Below are 22879 nucleotides of genomic sequence, written 5' to 3' on the forward strand. Positions count from 1 at the left end.
TTACAGAAACTTTTTTATTCGGATCATATGTTTCATCACTTTGCATTCTCTATTACTGGCAACTGTTGGCAGTCGCTATGTATGGTGCTGCGATGCAGCAAATCACCGCGCTGCAAATACATTCCAGCTTCCGTACGCAATGTAAAAAGAGCAATAAAATGGTTTCAAAACGAAAACCGAAAGTACATTTCTGCCGCTAGGCGGCTACTGGTACCTTTGGCCATTTGATTTTTCCCGCCTGCTGTGCGTGCTTCAGAGGTTGACATGAACTGCGTTTTCGTCCGCGTTTTTCGAGGTAGGGTGTTGAAGGGAGTGGGCATATATGACTGGAGAGGTGCGTAGGTTCGTTCACTGCTGTCCGAGTACCGTATCTGACGCATAGGGACAGAAACTGCCTTCGGAGCAAAACTTGTTGTTGGGCTAGTTGGTAAGCCATGATCTCGGAAGAACCAGTGCAAAAAATGACGAGGAAGAAGGAGGACGACTCGGAGAGAGCGCACCTCTGTCCTTCCTCCTTCGTTCTTGTCTGTTGTCCTTGTTTACGCAGGTTCTTCTGAGATCACGGCCTTCGGACGCTCTGCCGAATGCGCTTCATTGTTCTAGATTTGGAGAAAGTCTGGCGCTCACTCACATTTTAAACGTTTGAAGTCAGAAAGCATGGCGGAAGTTATGTGCGCGTGTTCATGCGCCAGAATGCATTTGTGAAGTAGCAATCGTTGTCCTGAAGTCGACGTTAATGAAAAATACCAGCGCTGCCGTGATGTGGAGACGGGGAGCTTCTCGGCACTACTCACCTGCCTCGAAAGGTACGCAATCCTAGCTATGTCTCGATACGTGCTGGTGTGCATTTTTCAAAGTATATTTTGCGGAAATAGCAGCCTCCGGGCTTGCCGGCTCTACCTAAGTGCCATGACCAGCAGAGCGACAGGCTCCTCTTTCCGTAAAGTATCCAAGGAAGAGACGCAGCACCGAACAGAGTTCGCCGAAGATCATTCGTCTCGCAGCTGTTATTGTTTTGACGAAATGAGTGTTGCAGAGTACTGGCGCATGCCGCTTAGGAGCTCAAGTATGTGTATTCTGCCAAATTTAAAGTCGTTTAACGCTATTTTGTCAAATTCCTTGGCGTATGGATTATTCACACGCGGTAATTTTTCCGGCCGCGGACAGCGACTGTGTTTTCTGCATAAAATGCATTCCGTATGCCTGACGTCTGAGTTCAAAAGTTTTTCTGCTTCTCAGGCGCTGACCGCTGGTCGTTTTGTGCGTCAGGCCGCTTTGCAGTTGACGCTACCATCTGTTTTAGGTTTTGTGTTTTACAACGGCACCCAGATTAAGAGATCCTGTGCTGTTGAAGCTAGGTATCTTTAGAATGCTTATTCAAGGTTTTAGAAGCTTCATTGTTTGGCTAGAGTGCCCTAATTTCTGAATTTTGGTGGTCTGTAATCGTGATGGTATCAAATGAATGCCTGCAGGGGGAAACAACTACTTCCACATAGGTACCCACAGCCATAGCTTTCACCTTGCTGCCTCTGGGAAATATTCATGAGCAGTATGGAAGCAAAGGTGTGTTTTAGTTCTTGCTGCGAGCTTCTTTTTAGATTGTATGTTAGGTTCTCTTCGGACCATTTTTCCTTCTTTTCTTCATCGAGCTGCTTCATGAAACAGGGTAGATAGCCTAACAATGCCCACATTTATTTCTACAGCCCCTGTCAAAGTATACAGCCCAACGGGGTTTCCTTCTGAGCTGTTTAGCATGGCTCCCTAGCACATCATGCAGTCCAAAGTGTGGGAGGATTGGGGACGCAAAGCCTTTTTTCTTTCGAGAGATTACGGTTGCTGAGGATGCATAACGAGGCATGCTGCAGACCTCGCAGCGAAACCCTTTGAGCTGTATACTTTTGACAGGGACTGTACATCCCTGCTAGTTCGTTGTCAGCATAGGGTTATCGCAAAACAGTGAGTATTGTTGAACATTGTTTTCTGAAATGCTGCATTAAATGAGTGAAGTGCCAAATGTGTGCATGGGTTTGTTTTGTATGATGTGAGTAGGCCAAAAAATGTAGCTTCTCGCGCATCTTCTTTTGGTGTGTCGTGAAGTTGGGAATTTCTAAACATGGTCAGCATCATTTGTTAATAATGGAAATCGGGTTGTTACAAAAAGTGATGCAAAATAAAATCCTTTACTAAATCAACACCTCAACTCACTTGGTGCTCGTTTTAAGACCTGCTTTCATAATTAAATTTATTCTTACAGATGTTCGGGCCTCTGTATGACAAACATAACGCAGGTTCACCCATTTACATAAGCCAGTCACAAAGTCCTAATGCATCAGTAAGTATGAATACTTAGACAATCAAGTGTAAAACTTGAAAAAAAAAAAAAAACGTAGACTCTGACTGTAGCATTAGCATTGAAGCTGGCAGCCGCAGCTAGGATCAAGTAAAAGGCATTTATAAAGATGGCATAGAAAGCCTGGAGGGCTAGTTTGTGTGGCATCTGGCGCCGAGAGCACACATACAGATGTAGGCAAGTGCAGGTTGAGTAGCTTTTTGGTTTTAATAAATCTTCCATTTCCTCTACATTAGAAAGGCCTGTACAGTCTCTTATGCCAGTGCAGACTGTATTTAGCAGAATATCCAGATGTGTGGTTTGTAACCCTACTGAGTCTTTCTTTTTTTGAAGATGTAAGTGTTCATTGGTCTTTTTCTAACAATAGCTGGCATCCAAATTATTTAAAGCATTGGCCACAGTGTAATCAGTAGCATTTACCTGCTGCTCCTAATCCGTATGTCTGTCACTTGCAAGCAGAGGAGGATATTCCACCTCACCGCTTCTTGCATTGCATTAGAAACTATGAGCGAAAGGCAACAGCTTCCAGAAGTGTGCACATGCCCACGGGCCAGTCACAGTTGTGGAAGCTGCCGCCTCACTAGCATAGGTTCGGCTCCACTCTACGAAGTTGTGAGATGGAGTGTACTAGCAGTGTAGGTAAAGTGCCAGACTGGGTGTTTAAAGTGTTTTTTCTCTGGTATAAGCATGCATTGAGGTACCTGCCTGATTTTTAAAAATCTTTTATTATTTTTGGAGCAATCCAGGAAGCCGCAACATTGAGCAGCGGTTAATCCCCGCTCTTTCCATGCAGCCCATCGACGACGAACAAGCGCTCTTGGACTAAACCATTGTAACCGCTTCGCTCGCACATCACTGTGCTGCTGCAAGGGTGGTACACGTGTCGGCGCAAGTTGTTCCTCCTGCACCTCCCACTGCGCATGCATGGCCTGGACTGACGTCGCCATTCAGCCAGAAAAGGCTGCGTTGGTTGACAAGGGTCGTCATTTTGGAGCAATCCAGGCAGCCGCAGCATTGAGCAGCGGTTAATCCCTGTTTCTTCCAAGCAGGTACGTGCTGGCTGTTTTCTTGCCTGTTAAAGAAAAGAACGTATTTCTTTTTGCTGTATTGCTGCATATTTGACGAAAGGGATGTCATAAACCACCGTCAACGATTAAGGAAGTGGAAAAGGCACTGTCTGAGATGTCTGCTCATTTTGATGCCAAGCATGATGAACTGGAAGGTACGCTGAAAACAGTGATTGAAACAGAGTTGCAATCAGTAAAAGAATCTATGAGCTTGAGCGGTGAAAAGTTTGAGGCTTTCAAATCTGAAATCATGGAGACGAGGAAGGAACTTGCTGCTACTAGAACAGAAAATTAGGAAATCGGAAATAACAACTGTTCGACATCATAATTAAAGAAAGTAACGAAGGAGTTCACTGATGTGCAACAATACAGTCGAAGAATTAACCTCCAGATAAAAGGTGTTCCTGTGGTGATGGGCGAGAACCTCATCTCCACCTTGAAAACAATATCGGAGTGCCTGAACTCGCAAGTCGATGAGTCTGACATTGAGGTCATTCACCATGTGCCCACAAAGAAAACAGATGAACAAAACATAATTGCCAAATTTTTTTCTCTTGCTGTGTGGGATAATCTTCTGGACAATGCTAAGAAACAGTCTGAATGTTCCTCACTTGGGGTTTGAGGGCGAGATGCCCATTTACGTGAATGAACACCTATGTCCTGCAAACTAAGTACTCCTAGGAATGGCACTGAAAGCAAAGAAGTACAAAAAGGGGAAATTGACATGGGTATCAGATGGGAAAATTCTGATGCAAAAAGTTGAAAAATGAAATTTTATACTCGTGATAAGTGGAGAAGACTTGCGACAAATTCTCTAACACAATGGCTGTCGGTATTATGCAAATCGAGCGAATCTGGAGAGAAAGAGAAATTATTTTTGTCCTACATTGCAATTTTCGCAGCACACGCAAAAATTTACACCACCCTCTTGTGTATTTATCACTGCACTTCTTCTTCTATGACGTTATTGCAATCATGCAAAAGTGGTTAAAAGAAAATGAAACTGCTGAAGTACCTGGATATGCCATGGCATCATTACGGAGGTCCTGCGCATCATGCGGTGGTGGCGTATCGCTTTTTGTAAAGAAGTTGATTACCAGTGCATCACGGATAGTTCATGTAGTAAGCAGTCTGTCAAAACTCTTTGTTCACCTCAGGTGTGTTCTTAATATTGGGGTAGTATACCGACCTTCCATCCCGAGCATAAAGAAATTTCTCTTGGATATGGAAACTGTCATCAATCCGCTAATTTTTTTAATGCCCCAGTTGTTATATGCAGTGACGTCAATATTGACCTTTTTTATGATGGATGTTCTGAGTGCGAATTCTTGCTTCTTATTTAGTCATTTAACCTTAAAAATGTTATTAGTTCTCCTACTAGAACAACGCAGAAATCTTCAACCCCTATTGATCATATCTACTGTGACAACAAAATGACCGTGCGCATTGGCGTTTGTGAAACAACTATTGCTGATCACTGTCCAACTTTCATGTTTTTACCACACAGTTACATGCATCCATTTTGCAAAATGTACTCTCGAGATATAAGAACTCGAGTGAATTATGCCAGTGCCCCAAACCTCTTGCAGGGCACTGAGTTTGAAAAATTCCACGACAGTGGCGTCAACACAAAATGCGAGAAGTCGAGGGTGAACAAGATAGTGAACAAGGGAGCCGTAGTGCTCCCGAAACGTCTTTTCATCTTTTGACTTTGGCCAGTGACCAGCAATCTGCATCAGAATGCGAGAACTTCATCCATTCCATATCAAACACTATAATGAAATCCACACGCGAAGGCGCACGGCACAACTACGAAGAAGCTGTGCGCCCATAGATTAATGATTGTATACTTTGTGTTCTAAAGAAAAAGATTCCATTTATCACAAATGCAAGCAAAACAAAACAGTTATTATCGCGGACAATTCAAGCATTATACCAACCTTGTCACGAAACCCAGCATTGATTTGAAACAAGTGTGGAAAATTGAAAGGATGTCACAGGACTTGGACAAATAAAACGCATTACCCCTGATGGCTGTTCCGTGCAAATTGTTAATGATTTTAATAGCTACTTTGCTAATATCGCTGAAACCCTTGCAAATCAGTTCTCGTCTTATTCCACTTATACATATTAACCCACCTAGGGCTGTTCACAACAACCTTAATCTAAGTACGATTACTGTCGAGGGCATTGTATCTGTTTTAGGAACACTGCCGGTTAATAAAGCAGTTGGACATAACGGTATTCACACCGCAATATTAAAGTACAACAAACATGTGACTGAGTCTAGATGCTCTCCAAATATTCTCAAAGTAGCCAAAGTTGATCCTGTTTATAAAAGTGGGGCCCAAAACGATCCAAGCAGTTATCGATCGATATGAGCACTAAGTATTATCAATACTATTTTTGAGAAACAATTCGCTGCTCAGCTAAGAATATTTGTTAGAATAACATAATCTCTCTTCAGCAGCATGGCTTTGTCCCATATAGGTCTACCTCTACAGTGGTTCTAACACTTTCCCATTTGATAAATTCAGCTCTCCATAATAACGAAATTGCAATCAGCATTTTTTTAGACCTGAAGAAGGCATTCACAGTGTATCGCATTTGATACTATTAAAAAAATTTGCCGCTTATGGGCTTTTTGATGATACGCTAAAAATTTTTAACAAGTTACTTATCATCTCGACAATAAAAAGTGGTAAATAAAAATTATGAGTCTAAATATAGGAACATAAAATGCCGAGTTCCCAAGGATCTGTCCTGGGGCCTATACTGTTTTCCCTTTATATGAATGACCTTCCATGTGCAGTTTCATGCTCCAAGATTCTCAGTATGCAGACGACACTGCCCTCATGTTCACAGGTAATTCGTTGTCTGCAGTGCAAAATGGCATTATGAAAGATTTATTGGGCATTTCAAACTGGTTCTCTAACAATCAGTGGACTGAGCATCGGCTCTAGCTGCTATTCTTTTCAAGTTGTGAGACATAGGTGAGACAAGTTATGTCTCACAACTTGATAAGAGTAGGAGCTAGAGCTGGTGTGAGTAGTATTCCCTGCTACAAACAAATTCCAAATCTCTGCAAGAGCATCAGTCGGGAAGGGCTGTCACCTGCATTCTACAGTGCCACAAACATATGGTGTACAGAATGGAGCTATCCTGTGGACTATGTTATATCGGCCAAAGAGGGAAATGCCTGACTGACTGTCGAAGAGAACACGAACGCTTCTTAAAGCCACCTCCCAAACGCATTGTGGTCATACATTGGCTGCCATGCAAAAGCTGCACCCCTGTTTTCAGCCGGACAACTTTAGTGTACATGCATAAGGACCACAGAATGTTGGAAATTGTTGTGGAGGCAATTGATTCATCACGAGCAAGACAAGTGCTTTGGCAAACCTTCTGTTGCGCTCACACTAAGAGAAATAGACTACGTCAGCAGCTTAAATGACAGAGTGGTGGTTTTTGTACATTCTTGAACATTTTTCTGTTAGTTTTTATTTACCATTGTTTTTGCCCCATGCAGTCAATTTTTGATGCAGTGCCGCGTGTTTGTTCTGCTCGTTCTTTACTTTTTTATTGTGTGACAGTGATAAAGGTCATCAATCGGGACTCAGCACCGTGTCTATCTGCTTCGTACATCTTGTCGTAATCGTGCTGTGCCTTTACCTGATGAGCATCTACCGACTAGCTCGAGAAAGTAACCTTTTACATTGTGAAGCCATTTTGCAGGCTACATGCAGGAGCAGGAGTGTGGTCAGTGGTATGAAGCCTCATAGAAAAGGAACTTTCATTCATACTTCCAATATTCACAAAAATAAACAGTTTCTTGGCATGACTTTTTCTCCAAAACAGTGTAATGTACTGAACATGCCTCATGAAATGAAGAGCTCATGATTTTTAGATTGAGCATTTCAAGTTCACTGAGAGCAGTATTTCGAAGCAGTTTGTTTAAGAATGCATTAAATTACTAGTGCAGTGCAAGTGTTTCCCATCTCGCATGTTGCTGAAAATTGTTGGTTTTCTAGCCTCAGCTGCGTCCAGAACATATGAACACACTTAAGCAGTGCCAGAGTGTACTACAATCAAGATCCCATTTATGGAATGGGGTTATGCTGCCGCTGTTTTTTCTCTTTTCTACTGATTCATTGAGCCTGGTACTAATGGCATACAGGTTAATTTTTTATTACAATATACGAGCAGTGTTTGTTGACTTGTAAGTGAACAAAAAGTGCAGCAGTAAGGGTACAGTACTACATGTAAAAGTGCTTTTTCTTGCATCTAAAGGATTTTTTTTAGCTATGAATTGCTTTCTCGAAAGTGATCAGAGCCACATTGGCTCTACTGGCATGAGCGCCTGTGGGACCACTGCTGTTCTTTGAAGATCCTCACTTGTTGTCACTAGATGCTAGATTGGAAACAGTAGGTGCATTAGTAGCATCTCTGTTTACGAATAATTAATTAAACTAGTTGAAGCCTTCTTTATTCATTTGGGAGCCCTGGTTCTTCGTTCTCGCTGTAAATTTGCATCTCGGCCTACTAGTTAGTAACGGATACCCCTCAAGAATGAAGTGCATAGGCCCCCATACGAGGCCCTCTAGCCAACAGTGCCAACATACTGCAATGACAGCAGTCAACAGCCTTGTACATATTCACATAGCAATGTAGATGACTAGCACATACAATGTCAACATTTAAAGTGCACTGTCATGAGAGAAGGTCATACTTGACCTCCTGCTTTCCGGTCATGCAACTGAAGGCCGTGGGGGCATATTCATGTGCAAGCATGCCCTCTTCATTATGCTGCTGGGGAGTCAGTTTTGTCTTGTCAGCTTCTTGTGGTGCCACAGGTGTTTGTTCTGATTTGATTGGTCATGTGTTCAAGGTGGTGGAAGTTATATCACTTTATGTCATGGCGGCCTTTTTTTTCTATTTGTTTCTATATAATTTAGGGAAGTGGCTATTTATATTATTTAACTTTGTGTAGCGTATTTTCCTTGCCAAATGATCACACTTGTAGGAATGTTGTTCTGCAATCAGCTGCAAATTTTTTTGAACCGGCAGGATCTCGCATGGTTTGAATTGATGACTATTCAAATCAAAGTAGGCATATTTTTGGAACTGAACAAGCATAAATTTTGTAGGCTTACGAAACTGTTAGGAAGGTGCTTACGTCTGTACCTTAGCATCATGAAGTCTCCTTTGCTGCTCAAGTCTACAGTGGCACAATGCTCGAGATATATGATAATGCAGGGCGTATATCTGAAGTACTGGCAGGAACGATTACACTGTCCAAATGCACAGGGGAGTCCGAGTGCTCAGTGTCATGGTTAAACATCTGCACAATGTAAAGACTCAGGTTGATGTCCTCTTTGTAACTTGCTGTCCAATTAGCATTTAGGTAGGTTTGACCAATTGTTCAGAATAAAAATCGCATTTCAGGTCGTTGTAAAGCAGTAGAGTGAAGCACTTAAAAACTGCTCTGGGAATGTATTTAGCAAAGTAGAATTTTGCACAAGTTGATGAAAAACGGAGGAAAGAATGCCGAGAAGGTAGGACCTGTCAAGTGCTGAAAAAACAATGTCTATTGCGTACGTCCTTCTCAGAAAATGACTGCATCTGCTTACAAGCTGCAATAGTAGGAATGTGATAGAACACGTACTTGCATATTGCAGAGCAAATTTCCTAGTAGAAAACAAAACCTACAGAAGGGTAAAAAATAGCCAAGGAAAGCTCAAAGTAACAGGATACCCACCTTGCAAACAACCAGCATGAAGCATTTTTCGTTACCAGTTGGAAGCATTCTTTTGACACGAGAGCATGAAATGAATGACACGCGAAACAATTTATATTAAAGGCCAGCTCGGGGGGTTTTTTGAACATGTTTTGGTGGTAGTCACATCACATTCTATAGTCTCCTCACTCTGGTTTAAAAAGCCGTTTTTCAAAATACCAAGTAGAAGTATTTCAAAGGATGAAAACCCAGGAAACCTAAATCGTGTTTCGACCAAACAATGACTCCACGGCAGACCGCCACCCTATGACATCACAGATATTTACACAAAGTCTATCTTGTGCTCATTGATTGGCTGAGCTGGTGAGTGCAAGTGCGAGCTTGGGCCATTATTTGTCTGAAATGACCAGAAACCAGCTCTACACTTTTGTCGTTCAGCAGAGCAAATATCGATGGTCGTGCATCCATTGGCATCACACACGCATTGTTGCCCTCTGCCAGATATTGCCATGATGTGGGAAATTTGAAAGTTCTTTGCACTGCAATAGAACACCTGCCCACTGCGAAACTTGGCACAAAGGATCAAAAAACTGTCGAGAACATACTGTGAAAGTTTTAGTATAAACAGGCTAGATAGAAAAAAACGCGAGTTGGGGGGGAGGGCGTGATTAAAGCGGATTTTTAACATTGAGTTTTAAGGGAAACCAACCAAATGGTCTTGCTTTGTTCGTCCTATCTTAGAATTCATCATAACTGAGTTCGTATTAATGGAAGTCTATTGTAGTTACTGCAGTGCTGTGTGAAGGGAGCACGCTGTGTGTTCCCGTTCGAGCCATAATACACATGCGTGAGCCCACTGCAAAGCATGCTGTCACTGTCTGCAGTTCAGAGACACTGCAGTCCTTAAGGGCAACTCCGGGAATTTTTTGAGAGTCATGTATTGTGGTGAAACATTGGCTCCGAGTTTTCCTCCCAATCCTGATTATTTCTTGCAAGTATGGCAGCCTGTGCGGAATTCGTTCCTTTGCCTATCTATATTAAAGTTTGCTGTTTCCTTATCCTCAGTTCCTGTGATTTCTGTGGGCAACAATACATTCGCAACCATCACAAACATTAGGCACACGTTATTACTCTGCCCGCATGAAGAATCAATTTTCGTACTTGTATTAGGTCGCCTAAGGCATGTTATGAATGGGGTCATTGCCAGTCAGTATTTCTTCCATTGAATGCGCATACGAGTGTTCTCTGAATAATGTTCATGAGAGCATTGCTGCATTGCCCGAAGCATCATCCTTGATTGTAAACTGATGTATGTTCGGTTTTCTGCTTTAGATTAGTTCCACTTGGGATTTTGAAAAATTGCTTCTTGTGCCAGAGATAGGAGAGTCCAAGGAATGGGATGCGCTTATTCAGTCAAGATATTGGAAAACTACCTGAAGTTGCCCCTTTGTTGGGTTTTCTCTCTTTAAACTGATCCGCAGCACATTAGAAAAAACACGGAGTGAGCCGCTCTTTTCGCACGCCTCACATTACCAGATTGCTTCTTGTACATTAAAGCTATTGTTTGCCTTTTGAGACCAAAACAGAAAAAAACATGCAAAAAAATAATCAAATCATTCAGTTTCCATAGGTGAATTCCACGTTGTGACTCTCATCACACCAAAGATAAAAAGCGCATTACACGAATGAAAAAAATAGATAAAAAAATTTGACACCTCTACTTTTAAAGAGACAAGGAAAGTTTCCAGGAAAAATTTTGACCGGGCACTAATGCATAAATTGGGAAGTGTCACACATGTCTGCATTGCATCTGTTGCCATTTAGGATGCTCATACTGCTTAACTTGTCACTATCTTTATTGGTTTTCACTGTTTTTTGTTTCAAGTCGTGTTTCCTGTGTATTACTCTTTCGAATGTTCGTCAGATGAAAGGCTATTTTTTTTGCTTCTCTCACATTTATCTTCTAATTTTGTGTGCCACTTGGTCTATAGATCTTGTTTATGTCATTTTTCAGGCATTACAGAAGTTTCTTACAGTCCGGCCAATATTTTGACCCATATAAGTGCTCCTATATACCTGGTGGTAAGTTGGCCGCGTATTTTGTTGTCTTATACTGAATGAGGTCATTCCGCGCCAAACGATCCAGACTTTGTGCTTGACTGAGTTTGATTTCTTAAAAAAAAACTCATGTCTTAGTATGTACTGTCGCAGATTTTCCCACCTTGTTTTTGCCAGAAAAAAAACATTTCATGGAAAGGCCGTCATTTTAAGTTTACAAGCGGTAGCAGAGCCTAATCGTTCGAAATCTTGTAAAAATAAATGTTTTTACGCATGACTTAAAATTTTTCGTATAAATAAACGACATTGTGCTTTCATATCCAATAAATTAAATGAATATTTTTTCTTTCAGTCTTTATATAGAACAAGAAAGAAGGTACAAACATATGAAAATTTGTAATTCTTGTCCAATTTATGTTCTCTTAGTAGTCATTTCAGCTATTTCTCTGATTTTTTCAAAAGGCAAAGAAGCCGATAAAAATTTTTTGAGATGAAAAACATGATGCGTATCAGCAAAAAAGTTGTAAATTTGATAAATTTTTTTTTCAGGCATATGCAGCCGTCAATTGCACAGTGAGTAAAAGTTTAATTGGAACAATTATTGTTTTATGCGAGGAAATAAGTTTGCAAGTTGAGTCGCTGCGTTCAACCCCAGCATTGTTCGCTGCTTGCTTGTACCTGCAGTACACGCTATAGCTGGCATCAAGGACACACATGAGCTTTGCGGCATGGTGCTCCAAGTGGATGCTCCTCATGTTTTGCTTTTGAAAGGTCTGCTGGCATGTTCATTCACATTTTGTCGCTTTTAACTCTTAGGTTGTTGAGCATGACGTAAGTCCAGCATGCACCATTGATAGACAGATGAAGGCTTGATGGGGTGAAACTTTTGTTTTCCTTTTAATGATAGCACTTTTGAAACTGCCTAGTGAGTCCACCTTCATTTTCTTGAAATATTTGTTGGGGCACTCGGAGCGCTACGACACGCTCGATAGTTTTCTCTACTCCACCCACGTAAACAGCTCATAGAAGGTCAGCATTTGTCCTTTGTACGGCCTCTGAATACTTTCTGTTGCTGGCAAGGGCCTCATAGTTCCACCAATGCCGTCGCAAACACGACTACAATGTGACGTGGCGAAAAATCCGTTCCGCTGAACATTTGAAATCATTTTCATGGTAGCAGAGATTTTAACTGATTGCTCAGACTGCAAAGTGTGCTCCGCAGCTCAGTACCGTTTGTGTTGAGGTACAATAGTCGTTCTGCCATGCGTCCACTTCATTTTTACTTTTTGTAAACGGGCCCTTCAGCAGATGTTTGTATTACCAAAGCTGGCTGTATGGAAGCTTAGCACTCCATTGTATTCGAGCAGTGGAGTGCTGGTTTTTTTATACTTGCAGCCGGAGGCAAAATGTGCTGCAGGAAGCACGGAGCAATGTCGATGTTGAGGGCAAAGGCTCAGTTTGCCAAATTGTTTTCTATATTAAAAGAAAATGTGCTCTGATTAAACTTCTAGCAATAGATGCCATTAAATGGTGCCATGCAACTTGCTATATTTCATAATTTCATTAAGATGACGTGATTTTGCAATTGAAAGCTGAATTTATCTCAAAACGGGAATTTTCTCAACTTTAGAATTTTTTTTGCTGACTTGTCTTATGCTTTTGCTCTCTGAAACATTTTTATCTCCTTCTTTGCCTTCTGGACACCTTAGAAAGTTGGAATGACGACTGTAATAGCAAAAAATTTGATAAAGGATTCAATGTTTAGCACCTTCTTTTATGTTTTGTTCAAAAGAAAGTATGTTCAATTTACTGCATATGAATGTGCAATGTTTTTTATATATATAAAGAAATTTTCGCAATCATGCATAAGAATGTTTATTTTTACAGATTTTTTCGCAAGCCTAGGTTTTGCTACCGCTTCCAAACGTGAGCTGGTGTCCAGAACATGAGAAAATTTATTCCGACAAAATCAAGGTGGGATAATGTTTGTCATAGTAATGCAATAAGCCAGGATTTTTAAAAAGAAATCGAATATGTTCGATTGCTAAGCCTGGATCAGTTGGCGTGGAATGCCCAATGACATATAAATGTTAATTGTGTGCTGTTTTGAAGCAGTCTTTATATTTTCGTAGCTCGAGTAATATTCCAGTGTAGGTAGAATGCAATTTGTTCTGCTTTCATAATTGTAATGATTCCATATCGCGGCCTTTAGTTTTGCATCTTGTGTGGGAACTTGCATAGCTTTCTAACTAATTTTTGCTGCAGGCATTCATCCCATATGGATGCTGCTGCTCTTGAGCAGCATACTCAACTGGACCAGTGGAGTGGTATCGCTGTTTGTACCTTTGGTAAATTTCTGGGAAAAATTTATGCATTCATCTGGCTGCTTGTTATTTTCATGGTTCATGTGTAACGGCGGATGAAATGCTCATTGCTCCAAAGGATGATTGTGGCCATTTGTTAACACCATTTTATAATAGCAATATATGCAAAAAGATTAATTCTATTTATCTAGTTAGTACTTTTGCTCACTACGTTTTGCATGTATGCTTCAAAGGAAGCGATGCGCACCCCTTGCGTAGTAACAAATTCACCCGACTTGTTTGCTGTGGATATTGTGATGTCCCAGCTAGCATTTGTGACCTCCAAGTGCACACTTTTATCTGTATGTATTTTTGTGTATTATATGTATGTATACACTGGCTGTTGCCCTTGCACGAGCACTAGGCCAGCAGCCAATAAGTTATCTCTTGTCCATCATTCATCACGCCTGATTATCTGCCTGAGTGCCATGTAACATTTGGTGCAAGTGCTGGATATCGTCGGCATCCTGGTCCTGGAGCTTCGGCATCCTGCGTCAGCTGCCGTCGTTGGCCGTATAGTTCTTGGCCTGCATTTACTGACCGTGCCGCAGCCTATCAGACCTGAACCAACCTCGCCGTTCACCCTAGTCCCGTCCCCTGGTCCGACCAGAAGACATGATGAAATGAAGGCGCTGCTGCGACCAGATCCTATGACCCGCCTGGCTCGAGACGCGGCCCTCGCATGAAGACACCGTTCCCCTGCCCAGGCCATTTGGTGTGTCCTGGGGCCACGGCCGTCGGCTATGGCACCCTGTGGCCCGGAAGCTTTGTTGACCGGAACTCATTCTCTCATCTCATTGTGGGAGCCAGCACTTCACCAACTTGCCATTTCTGTTGTGCCGTTGCTGAAGCCGATCACCATCTCACGCATTCCTTCGTCGGTGTCTTCTTCTGTTTACCATAGGAATTGTTCGGTGGCCCAGAGTAGTGTCATGAAGAAGAAGCTGGCAGTGGTGTCAGACGGAGCACTCGCGCGAGGCTAGCAGCCATGAAATCATCTCTTGTTTATCGTTCATTGCGCTCATTCCTTTGCTGGCTGCCATGTAACAATATGGCATGACATCTACCTTTCATTCTTATTTCTCAGTCTTGTAGGTGTAGATAGGCAAATTTCTCTACCTTGAAGCCAAGGCTACAGATGAGGTCATCGGGGAAACCAGGTCGCGTAACTGTGTCAGTTGGGCCTCGATGCTTACCAGCTTATGGTGAATACTACGCGATCTGTTTAGGGCATGTTTCAATGCACCTCTAGGCACAGCCCTTATTACCAGCTTCGTGGCCGCTGATGAATATGTTAACATGTCTTTTTTCTACCGCGGGGCATAACACCCGCACATATGGGCCGCTCTGATGTACAGCCGTAGAAATTGAAGCAGTCCTCCAATGGCATTTCTTCGGTCAGCTCAAAGTCTGGAATAACTTCAGAGAAGATCTTAAAGATGTTTTCAATAGCTGCCTTCTGCTGACCCTGGTAAGGAAGCTTGTGGATCAGTAGGAAGTCCAGAAGTAGGAAAGTTATGATATTGCAGCCATGCAAAGCTTATTTTATCTGGTGGTCTCAAAAGGCTGGCAGAGGGTTACAGAGAATTGGTGAAACACAGGAACCGGTGCATACTCCTTGCCATTGAACGTAAAGATCGCCATTAAATTTTACAAAGGTAGAATGCAAAAAGTTTTCTAGCAACTCCAAGAATCTATCCATTTTAATTCCGCATTGGTTTGTGTAATCTTACTGCTCCCATGAAATCAATGCCTTCTCTTACAGTCTCAAAAATGGCTGTATGTGGCAGTGTGTAATACAAGTCCTTCTTGCCAATGGAGAAGGTACTCTTTCTGTGCAGCGTTTCGATTGGAATATGGACATTTCTTCTGTCTTCTTTACCAGGATCTTCCATGGTGAGGAAGGAGAATGATTATTGCAGGTACCTTCCTAAGGGTTCCTGCCACAATCCTTGCTGAGACAATTACTCAGGCAGGCCACTTATCCTTGTGTGTTTTTGTTGTAAAAAAGGCATTCAAGCATAGTTCCTCGCTCTTCTTCATAGCCGGCCCTAGTTTGGTCAAGTTGTTTCTACACACAATATTTGGGCTTCGTTCTTCACTGCTTGAGCCTTGATCTTTTTTTGCAACTTACGGAAGTACTTGGCTGTGGCTTGATTTGTTTTTTTTATGACTGTACATCGGAGAGGCCCATATTTGCAGGTGTTATGCCCCACGGTCGAAAAAAGGGCTGTGGCTACAGGTGCATTGAAAAATGCCATAAACACATCGTGCATTCATCGTAAGCAGGAAAGCGCCAAGGACCAATTGAAGGAATGAATGAACAAATGAAAGTTTAATGAAACAGACAAGATACAAAGAAGTTGGTCTGTCTAGGAGGCTGATGAAAAGGCATGGATGCCTGACAAGTGTTAGTCCCCTTTTCTTAAACACACTGCACCCAAGCATTACATGAAGGTTACGTGAAGCTGGTTTCCACATGACATAATCTGCTGCCTTGGCTTCAAGGTAATGAAAGAACTGCAGATTGGGCTAGTTGGTGATGCATAGTGGTGGTTCAACAGTGCAACAGCACACACAGACCAAGTAGGAGACGAGACACACAAACCAGCGCTGAACTTAAACTAATTTTTTATTGGGAAGAAGCAAGTCGTATATACAGTCACGGAAAAAACAGCGCACATGCGCAATGACAACATAGCACATAGTGATAGCACATGGTAAAATCCGCTTTAAAAGCACGTGTGCATCCGCTGGACCGCTCCCCACTATGTAGCATATTGATTTCTCGAGGCGATAATGAAACAGATGGCGTACTCATGCATCCTTCACTTTTTCTGATAATATGAAATGCCTCAGCTACTTCGCGAGTGTGCTGGTCAGGATGAGCGAACAGGACATCAGTGTCATCAAAAAACGGCGTGCATTTGCACGTGAAACAATGTTTAGCTAGGTTAGTTTCTTCGTTAAAGAATTAGCGTGCTCCATGAGCCGCACGTTAACGCAGCGGCAAGTCTGTCCTATGTATGTAAGGCTACAGGACAGGGGAATTTGATACACTACGCCCGTCTTGCAGGGAACATATCTGTTTTCATGGTTTATGCTGCAAGCATTTCTTCTGCGCCCTTCATGCCTTCTTTGAATTGCCGGCCCCACTCTTTCTAGTTTGTTAGGTGCAGAGAACAGAACCTTTACACCATGCTTGCTCCCCACCCTTTTAATCCGGTGCGACAGCTTGTGGACATATGGCATAACCACTACCCTTGTCCCTTCTTCCGAACCCTTCTCCAGCCCCAAGGTACTTGCAGACGATTTCAGGGAACGACGGACTTTGTCTGCACTCGAAACGAGAACTGAGTCCGGGAAACCAGCTTCCCTACATCTGTCTGCCTGGGCTAAGAGACTGGCATCATTTTATGATAACAAGATTTCTTTACTGCCATACCTACGTGGTCTGTGTGTGCTGTTGCGCTGTTGAACCACCACTAATGAAAGAAATTTTTCGATTTACTCCTACTAGGCTGCAGAAAGAAGAATAGAAGTTAGCTGTTAAACTGTATGGGCATGGTGTTAGCCACGTGCTAACAAAAGAGGTTGGGCGGGCAAGACGCGTGTCGGACTGTGAGTGCATTACACATTTCTGACGATGTAAAATCTGAGGAAATATAATCGAAAGCTAATTTGGGAGTGTCACATGTAAAAGGCCAAGAAAGACAAAGAAGTTTGAAGGAGAAAAGAAGACTACGAAGACGGTAAGGATGAAGTGTGCCAATTGAAGAACAAAGAAGATGAATTATTCGACGGGGGCGTAGCAAGAGGTGGTTCACGGAGAAGAGAAGAAGATGAAAAGGATGACATGTATCAATGCCGAGGGTTTTAAAGCTCGAAGGGATGATAATACGCATGGGGGAAACAGAAGTTGAGGCTCCTGATGGTCAGGGACACTTTGGTTGGGGCAGAGCAACGCCGGCTGCTGCTACAGCAGTCCTGAGCCTATTCCGGGGATTCAGCGGCTGACGCAACCACCTCCTGTGCCCAGGGGTATCACAAACGCTGCTGCCACGTGCCAGCTGCATCGCCCTGGTGGTCCCTCCAACGCCAACGTCAACGCCAATGTTGCTTCCACCAGTGCTTTGATCGGGTGTTCATCCGACACCAGCACATCACACTTCGAAGGTCACCTCAGCGTGTGCGTGTGCGTTCAGCTGTTGTCCGGTCTATTCCTTCAGTCCCAGCGTTCTCCTGTGATCCATGACAGCGAGATATTTGAGGCGTACATCATGCATACGAATTGTTCAATCTGCGTAGGCACATCATCACTAACGTTAATGAAAAATGAAATTGACTATCTGGATGAATAATCACAACAGATGGGTCTGATGACGATTCCATGACTTTCCTTTGTATTTTAGATGGTGCTTCCTTTATTTATTACAAGCAAAGCAATAAATTTCTCAGTCATTTGTCAGCGCTGTGCCTGTGTCATCTTGTCTGTCTCCTGTTGCCCTGCGCCTTGTTTTGCAAAGAATCATGCACGGACTGGCCCGGGTGCTCTCCGTGAAGTATTTTAGTGACCTCGTGCAAATTTTACTTGATGGCTTTTTGAATTTAGTTGCTGCGGACACGGGAGATATGTAAACTTAGCACTGCTGCCTACCTTTCAAGATGTCACATGCGGGCTAGATAAATGCATATTTTGTGTTGTGTTGCGGTGGACCACTGTCATGGAAGGGGTTGCGTCGCTCATTTTGACACAAATACTATGTTTTCTACTGTAGCAGTAATTGTTACTTCTGACTTGGTGTCGGTTTGTAAACCATAATGAAGTGCGCTATTATTTTCGTCTTTGTTGTGGTGGTGTTTTCTGCCATGTATAGTCAACTTATGTTCCAGCCAGGTTGGTGGTTTTTGTGCTGGCTTGTTGCAGTTTGTGCAGAATTAATTGCATGGCCTGACCACCTTAGTTCCATTTTCTAAGAGGTAGCATTTTAACTCAAAATTGTTTTTATATTGCCATTTAGAGCTTTTCTCTGAAACCACAATCACTTCTTTGGAAAGGTTTAGGGACTAACAGCTGGCACTGGCTTGCCATATGGGCTGGTTTTTGTTTTCTGTCGGTGTTAGCATGCGTAATATCACCCATCATTAAGGAGCAGTATGTTGGCATTTTGTAAGGATCATTGAGCAAAGAAAACTGATGTGAAATTTTTTTTTTTGTAAAGTGTGGACTCGCACTATGCATGTTGTTCTTGGAAGAAAATGCTGAGAATCTGTTCGTGGGGGGAGGATGACTGCTCAGCACGCTCGCCATTGTAGTTGACTCCACAACTGTCATAGTGTCAGGATTATGGATGGTCAGCATAAGCTATTAAGTTTGTGTACAAGCTATTATATGTCTTTCCTCAAGCTGGTTTATAATGGTGCACAAGCATGAATTTTTTATTGTTTGCTCTGAAAATTTAGGTAGATATAAGTTCAGTTGTTTGAAATTTTTGAATTAGTGTTCATTGGGTGGCATTAAGGAATTCATTGGCGAGTATCTTTGTGCTTTGTTTATGGGTGTGTTTTCTTCTTATAATTAAAATGTTTCTATATTTCTGTACTGTTGTGGTTTGCCTGTAAATAAATGTTTTTCATAGGTGCACACAGCCTGTCTACTGCTATGAAGATCTCGGGTAGTACCGGTATGTTGCATTATGTAGGCGTTATAATGGTAAATTTAAAGAATGCTGAAGAAAAGTACTAGATGTGTACACAAAGTATGAACCCATTGCATGCATTTTTCCTGATGGCTGTTGGGGTGTAAGGAGCGTTAAAATGCCATTTGGCTTGGCGGTAATAGCATGTGATTCACGGCAACAACTTTTGGTCACTTATTTTTATTTTTTTCATTTTCGGGGCGGTTCTTTTGTGAAATACGCAGAGTAAAACCTGTATGAAAACACAAGGCACCCTTTTGGGCCTAATTATGAACACTTGAAACCGGCTTTAAATATGTTTTATTTTACAGCGAGAGCTCCGCTCCTTGGGCTACATTTTCTGATTTCGATGCCGATGACACAGTGGCCTACAATGCCTCACAAGGTCAAACCGTATTTAACTGCGTGGTGGTATGGCTTAAGCTATGTATCAGCACATGATCATATGACAGGCCATTGGGTATTTGATTTTGACATTTGATTTGACAGTGGAGACCATGCTGAACAGAACTTTCGCTCGTGTAACTAGGATCAAGCCATGTTGAACCCTGGCCAATATTTTTTTTGACAGTGTAACTGCATGAGGTGTTTTGGAAGAGTTTATGATGCTGTTACACTGGAGCCCTTTTGACATTAGTCTTCCATTAATGATGCTATGAATTTGGATCCAACAGGCGGTATGCTGTCTTCTACCTTTTCTGAAATGACCTTATGTCTAAAATGATGACTCTATTTTCTCCTCTAATCAGCATCACAATGCACAGATTAATTCCCTAAAGGCGCCCATTTCAGTAACCATTTTTTTTTTGTACGTGCCAGAACGAATAACTCGATGTCACCAATCGCGGACAGCATAATGTTTCAATTACTCAGAAGTGGAGCGCTGCTGTTTCTCCCGGCCAGCTCATGACAATGGGTCACGTCTTGTAACAGTCGAGAGAAAGTGTGCCACGCAGGTTTGGCAAACGACTCCTTTTGAGTGGATGGTGTTCAGTGCAGATTAACAGGTAATTTTATCGCGCCGCAGTGAGGGAACAGTATATATGGCATTTTACATCTTTAACTATTATTAGCGTATGCGGTGGCTTAATTGCATAGGTCATTCACAGATAAGAGACCGCCTCTACCAGCCCACAGGAACGAATCATTCATCGTGAGGGGAGGAGAGGGAGACGCCCCCCCTCGAAACCTTTGTTTCTGAAATTCCTTCCTTTCCTGCTCCAGCTTGCCCTGGTTCCTATTATGCACTCGCGACCCTAGGCTGAGGGTTTTTTTTCTGATTGACTGATGTAATGCCTATTCGGCCAGCAGTTTTCTGAAGAGTATTTTATTTATTTACGCCAGTACCTGCAGCATCAAGGGCATTATTAAAGGGGGGGGGGGACAATTGGAGTAAAATGTACATATGTGACAAAATCTAATACAGCTAAGCCCAGATGGTAAAAGCAAGAAAGCAACAAAATACGTAGCATCAGTAAGTTATCTCGACGGCAAACGGTCTTCAGTGTACCGCGGTGCAAAATTACGACACAGAAATGGAAACGGTACACTATCGCATGAAGCGCAATGCCAGCCAAACGATATGGAGTAAACGGGATATTAATCTATGGCTTACTGCTTGACAATAAAGACAAGCTCTGAACACGTTTTACATTCATCAATACTCATATCTTCGATACTAAATTTTTTTTTTAAATTAGCCATTGACATTTTTTATTGCTTGTGTTTCAGCGGTGATTTTATACCCCAGCACGTGACGAAAAAAAGACGACGCGCGCGTGACAGCGCGCCACTGCGCTCTCGGAACGGCAGACATCTTGACGTAGCGAGTGGATGAGGTCGTGGCCAGCGGCTGCTCTTGGACGGACGTTCGTGTTCTGCGCGATACGAAGGAACGGCTTTCAACCAGCTTGCTTGACAGCCTAGAGGTGAGCAGTGCTCGTCTATTTTATCGCATTCACCGTCAAAACTACCGCACAATGTATGTGGCCTTGACCACATTGTGCGTCCCTGGAGGACGCGGTGGTATTTTCTGTAATTGGCTATGCCTAGGTCTGATTCTGAAAAACTCTGTCCTGATGACTCATCATCCCGCAGGAGCTACCGAATGAGCGTCATGTACTGTAGTGCGTTGTGGGCAGAAATTGATCGCTCACGTGGAGGCACTCTGTCATCGACGGCTTCGCAACCATTCCTAGGATTTCGAGTTCGGTCGTTGAACGCAAGTGTTTCTACGTTGCTTTTCAATTAAAATGTTGCGGCCATGGCCAACACTGAAGCTGCAACTCCGTACTGTGGATCTAGACGCCATAGGCACTTAGGCCCGTTCCTCGTGCTGCGATTAGAACGAAAAAATTCAGGGGTGCACTTTGTTGACCTAAATTGCGGTGAGGCAGAAGCCTTTAGCGCGGTGTTGCTGGTTGTGTCGCTGATGTGTGGTGAAGATGTTTAAAGACTAACTACAAAGAGCATTTAGGCGGCATATCGTTCCATATCTGCGTTCAAGAGGCGTCTGGATTGGGATGCGATAGCGTGTTGCAGCACTGCCATGGAGTCAACGGAACACCACCGCCCGTTCGGCGCGACGCCTTGCCCGTTGGACAATTTGAGGAAAAGAAATGACGCCTGTCTCACATCTCGGTGGACACCCTATCCGCGCTGTAAGGGAAGGAAAAGGCTTTCGTTAGTTGCTGGACCCCGCCGCGGTTGCTCAGTTCCCGGAGTTCCCGGGATCGAACGCGACCACGGCGGCCGCGTTTCGATATAGGCGAAACGCAAAAGGCGCCCGTGTGCTGTGCGATGTCAGTGCACGTTGAAGATCTGCAGGTGGTTGAATTTATTCCGGAGCCCTCGACTACGGCACCTCTTTCTTCCTTCTTTCACTCCCTCCTTTATCCCGAATTTCCTTATGGCGCGGTTCAGGGTTCCGCCTATATGTGAGACACAATTGCGCCATTTCCTTTCCACAAAAATCAATTTTCAATTTCAGTTGCTGGATGTAACGGACACATCCATGGCCTCGATTATAAGCCATTGAAGGCTTAATTTCGCCTTTAAATGGTCGGCCTAGTCGGTGACGCCACGGCGCGATTTTCGGTCAGTGCTTTCACATGCAACGCGCGCCCAGCGAATTCGGTTGGAGGGACAATTTTGCATATGCAAGCCGTGATTAAACGCGACGGAAGCTTTACACGAATTATGTTACTGATACTATTACCTGCATATTTTTGCAAGGCATTAATATTTCATATGTTTTGATTAGAAAAATGAGCTGCAGTTTAACTACTGCTGAACCTTGTAAGAGAGCGAAAGGTGTGGTGTATCGGGCAAGTAGACGCGTCTTGGCGTCTGTGCGTTCCGCACACCGGATAGGCAGCGTGCCCAGCCTGGTGGCAATTAAATTAATGGCTGATCGCGAGAGGTTGGTCTCCCAATTAATGCTGCGGCCTATTGCTGCAGTGCCTCGTGTCTGCCACAACGTTGTCAGCGCTATTACATGTAGGCCACATGTCTCTCACACCATCGCCACGTGCCTCAAAGCGCGATTGAGGCGTCCACTGACCCAGGGATCCAGTTATATGCACCCTTCCTTTCCTTGAAATCAT

General features: G+C 43.1%; 1 protein-coding gene across 17 annotated transcripts in view; it reads left to right on the forward strand.

The window, feature by feature from the left end:
• Positions 1-212: 212 nt before the first annotated feature.
• LOC144115163 (uncharacterized) overlaps positions 213-22879 on the forward strand; it is a 42152-nt gene continuing 19485 nt past the window's right edge. For 2 of the 17 annotated variants that reach the window (XM_077649347.1, XM_077649351.1), the window contains exons 1-4: positions 232-806; positions 3144-3399; positions 11169-11236; positions 21006-21202. The gene's annotated coding sequence lies outside the window, so the exon portion shown is untranslated. Of the gene's footprint in view, positions 807-1472; positions 1564-2254; positions 2333-3143; positions 3400-11168; positions 11237-11761; positions 11786-13099; positions 13187-13477; positions 13561-19214; positions 19260-21005; positions 21203-22879 lie in introns of all 17 variants that reach the window. The other 15 variants (XM_077649355.1, XM_077649348.1, XM_077649356.1 and 12 more) reach the window with 15 other exon arrangements.

This window comes from Amblyomma americanum, chromosome 1 (assembly GCF_052857255.1).
Source record: "Amblyomma americanum isolate KBUSLIRL-KWMA chromosome 1, ASM5285725v1, whole genome shotgun sequence".
NCBI classification, from domain to species: domain Eukaryota; kingdom Metazoa; phylum Arthropoda; class Arachnida; order Ixodida; family Ixodidae; genus Amblyomma; species Amblyomma americanum.